Here is a 5073-nt window from a genome sequence, read left to right as displayed (position 1 = left end):
TTTCAGTGTCCTCATTTGTTGTTTTCTTTAAAGTTTTGAGGATAATAGTTTTGGATTTTGAGGTTTGTTTCAAGTGTAGTTTAAATGTTTGTAGGAAACCTACTAGTTCTTCTACTTTCATTTCATTTATGTTTCTACATTCTTCAATAGTTGTTACTTTAGGATTGAATCTTTCCGGTAATGATCTTAGAATTTTTCTACAAATTTTAGGAACTGAAACTTTCTCACCTAATCCACCCATGGAGCTGCAAATGATATTCAGTTTTGTGAAAAACTCCATGAAGGTCTCATGTTCTTCCAGACTTTCGAACTATGATGTTAGGAGTTGTAGTTTAGATCTCTTTACAGTGCTTATTCCTTCATGGGTTGTTTCCAACAAATCTCATGCTTCTTTAGCTGTCCCACACATACTGATTTGATTGAAAATATCTTAGGACACAGCATAGTAGATAGCATTCATAGCCTTAATTTCAGATGTTTGCTTTTCTTTGTCGAATGCTGTTCACATTTCTTTGAATTTTGGTTTGGTGATAGTTGTGCCATTTTCAAGTACTACTTGTTCAGTAGGTGGCACATATCCTCTTTCAACAATATCTCAAACATCATGATTCAAAGATCTCAGAAAGTAGTGCATCTTAGCCTTCCAGTATGCATAATTTGATCCATCAAATACTGGAGGTCTAGTGACCGATGAGCCCTCTCCTTTGGCCATATTACCAACTTCAGTCAACATCACTCTCTAGGCAGTGAAGACCTTAAAGAGAGACCTTCTCTGATACCAATTGAAATTGCAGTAATGATTGCCTTAGTTGAAGTAGGAATATGCCAAAGGAGTAGGGGGTGAATAGGACAAAATTTTACAACAATTTAAAATCATATCACTCTAATCCTAACAGCAAGCATACATCAAGATTACTCAAGAGTAACTCTATTGGCTTCCAAGCCTCGTAGAGGATCCAATCACAAACTATTTGAGAGATGAACAATATGCAAATTAGTTTATGATAGATATGACTGTGTGTGTGAGGTGTGATCTCAAATAGTCAAATATGAAAGTATTTAAGGAAATCACATAAACAAATGTAAGACAATAGTAATTTCAAATATAGTCATTTTTATAGTGGTTTGACTACTTGTCTACTTCACTCCTGGCAACCGCACTCAACCTTTGAGTGTAACAGATTTCACTAAGGAGGTTTCACACGGTTCACCTCAAACCCGAGGTTTTAAATCAAGTTCACCTTTAACCAGTACAACCTATAGCTAGGCTGACAGTTTATGCTCCCACGAGTAAGGGTCAACACATAGCACCCGATTTTAGGCACACTGGGCAAGGATCCACATAAGGAACCTCTCACGTTTATGCTCTTACGAGCAAGAGTCAATACAAGGCACCCACTTAATGATCATGGTCCAATTTTGAGAAAAATGTGCAGTTAGAATAGGCAAATGGTTAGGCAAAATTTGGTAGTTGATCGATAGTAGAAAAGGCCTAGATCTAAAATATCACGTTTTGCATCAAAAGAAAGGAACTGGCTTCAGCTTTCAATGGTATAGGATCATAGATCGGGGTCTAAATTTTGTATAACCTCGTAGGTATATGAAATCAGAGTGTGGTCCAAATTTGAGTTGCGATGGACGGAAGAAAGTGGTTAAATCAAAAGATCCAGATTTATAAGGAGTTGATAGGCTTTGAAAGGATAAGTTCGCGCCTAAGGAAAAGCCTACCAAAGTGGGGTCTTCATATTTCACACTTAGTCCATATTATAAACAATACAAACAATACAAGTCATTCATATAAAGAAAAATATCCTACCATGACTACTCACGAGGTATGGTTAATTTATGATACATAGGCATGGTATAAAATTTCACATCAAACAGATCATCGGAACGATGTGATCTATAATTTAGGGTTTAGGTTAATGACATTTTCGTAATTATTGCTGATATGAGAGTTTTGAGAAATCTAATGGTTCTACATGGTTATATGCACGTTTCTAAGTAATTCTTACAAAATAACTTATATCTAAATCATTGTGAATAAAAAGTTATTCACCAAATCAATTAGGGAATGTACATATATCAAATCACATAATGGATGGTCAGATGACATGTTTAAAATAGGAAAACTTGATGGTTCATACTCTAACAGTATATATAGGTATATGTACGACCAATTTTGTAAACAGAAGAACACAAGGTGGGTTTCTAGAGTGATTAGGGGGTAGGATGTGTGTATTGTTAGATTCGATTGTCTTGTTCATATGTGTAAGTTTCTCAAATTGTAATTCTGATGGTGGGTTAAGCATATTCATAGGTGATAAAAAAGATGAACGGATTATAATATCAACTTGATGTGTGTACGAGCGGATGTAGAGATCAAGTAGCTAGGTTACTACAATTGGGTGGTTCAAAATCAAACTGGACGGTTAGATGTCTCTATCTAGCAGTGCATATTTGATTGAGCTGTTGGTTATGATGGACAAGTGAGAATATTTAAGTATGTGATGATCTTATCTTAAAATTAAGGGTCAGATAACTTGATCTATGAATGAAGATTATTTTCAACGGTTATATTTGAGTTGGAAAATAGATGTAAGGTTATGATAGCTAGATTGGTATCGTACACGTGTACATAATAAGTTAAATTTCACGGTAACACTCGAGAACTTTCAATACGTAAGTATTGAAAAGTTTGGGGTGTTACAACTCCATATGACGGGTAGTGATATTGAAGGTGGGCTCCACATGATTAATGACCCACATCAATGCGGGCAGCGAATAATGGATGGTCCACATCAAACATCGGGCCTTAATGATGAATGACCCACATGTAAGGTGGGCCCTGCATCATGGACGACTCACTTTGAAGTTGGGCCCTACATGATGGGCAATCTACATTAAAGGTAGGCCCCTCATTATGGACGACTCAAATCCAATGTTTGACATGATGGATGATCCACATCCAAGGTGGGCCCTACATGATGGATGACTCACATCCAAGGTGGGCCTTGCATGATGGATAACCCACATCGAAGGTGGGCTTCATAAGGTGGACGGTCTACATTGAAGGTAAGCCTCACACAATGGCCAGTTGACATTGAAGATAGGGCCAAAAGTAGCTCGACATAATGATTGTTCCATATAAAAGCTTAGTCCCGTATAATGGACAGTGGAAACTAAATATACTTTTTGAACTTTTTAGCTAACAAATATGTTGTTTATTATTGGCTGCTGAACAAATAAAAACCAAGATAAGCTATTTGAGGTATAAATAGCTTATGTAAAGGAACTTTGGGTGGAATCGGGCCATAGTAAGGTAGACAAACTTCATTTTCACTGCAGGTAATGTTTATTGTGCGACTCATTTTTATGAGTCGGTAGAATGGCCTACACATAAAGGTTGGCAGGAAAGTGGGGCTTGTAAGTTAACCTCACAGTATTTGTACGTGATAGTTTTACCTGATATGACTGAGGATTACTGGTACTTGCTACCCTGTTGGGATGTCACAGATGGTTGATACAGATTATCTTGTATTATTATTGAAACTCTATGATAGCACTGCACTAGGAAGACGGACGAACTCCAATAATCAAGACCATCTCTGCGTGTGGGTCCAACGGGGTGACAGAGGCTGAAGATCTTCTCTCCGTTAACTCTTAAATATAAAATGACTTACCAAATGAGGTTGAAAAAAGAAGAAGAAGCATTTTTATTACATAATTCCCCTTGAATCTACATTTTACCAAATAGTATCTCTATTGGTAGAAATTACAAGAAAGTGCTTTTAGAGAGGAAATTACAAAAAAACTCTCATCTAATTATTATAATTTTTATTTTATTATTAACTTTTTAAATTTTTTTTTTTTTACACAAGTACACACACCCCACACAATCACGCTAGTGGAATTTCACCACCTATGGGTACTCGAACCCTTGATCGGGAGTTGAAACTCCCGAGAGTCTACCACTCGAGCAAGAGTAAGGACCATTATAATTTGTATTTTTAAAAATGTGAAAGTCGAGGCTTGTGGGGGCCCACATAGTATGTATGAAACATCCAACCTGTCCAACATATGGACCCATAATGAGGCTGATCAAATCACCAAATGGATTGCAATTGAATTTGAATGTTTTGAGTGGGGTATATTACTTTTTATGGCCCAATTTTAGTACATATAATGATAATGGTTGTTTGCATCTACTGATGGGTTCGATGTTAGACATAGCTTTCCCAATTCTCAATAGGGATCCCTATTTTGTAAATGCTATATAAACAAGGATGATAAGATAAAATCAACTTTGGCAAAACAATCTACACTACTCAAAATTTTCAAATTATCATGACCTTCAGCTGATGATTGGATGGGCAAGATTTTTAGCTTGTCTGATCATATCACCACAGTAGAGTGCACCTGTTGGATGGTTTGGATGTTGCCCACATCAAGTGATTCCTGCGGTGCCCGACTGTTGACTTGGATGAAGGGAAAACACAAATATTCCCTTGATCCAGAACGGAAATTTTTAGTCCTGTGATGTGGTCCACCTAAGATTTAGATGGACTCCATTCCTTAAAATGAGCTGTCAAAATGGATGGACAGTGTAGATATACAACATATATACCCCCCATATCCATCGATACCCTTATATGTTAGTTTCTCTCCAGACTTGGGCCGCAGCTCTGACCTAAAACCAACCATGAGGGACACTTCTGGGATATTAGCTCTCATATAAAAAGATTGTGTGAGGATATCAAATGTCAATATCAGATTCGTTCAACCATCCTAACATCTGATTCATGAACAATTGTATATGAAATGGAAATCTTTGCATTTTAACCGTTCAATAAATGTCCATCAAAATCCGATGGTCAGTTGATCAAATAAGCTTGAGTTTTTATTTTTTATTTTTTTTTTAAAGTTCATGATGCATCTACTAGCTTCAAGGCACGTGTGCAATTACTTAAGTAATTTTGAAATGCCTGCGTATCATCATCATCATCATCTACTAGAGTCTGACAGAGGGTATAAAATTATTTATTTATTTATTTATGAAACTATAAAAAGCGT

The sequence above is a fragment of the Magnolia sinica genome, chromosome 16, assembly GCF_029962835.1.
Source record: "Magnolia sinica isolate HGM2019 chromosome 16, MsV1, whole genome shotgun sequence".
Classification (NCBI taxonomy): domain Eukaryota; kingdom Viridiplantae; phylum Streptophyta; class Magnoliopsida; order Magnoliales; family Magnoliaceae; genus Magnolia; species Magnolia sinica.
This window is presented reverse-complemented; position numbering follows the sequence as displayed.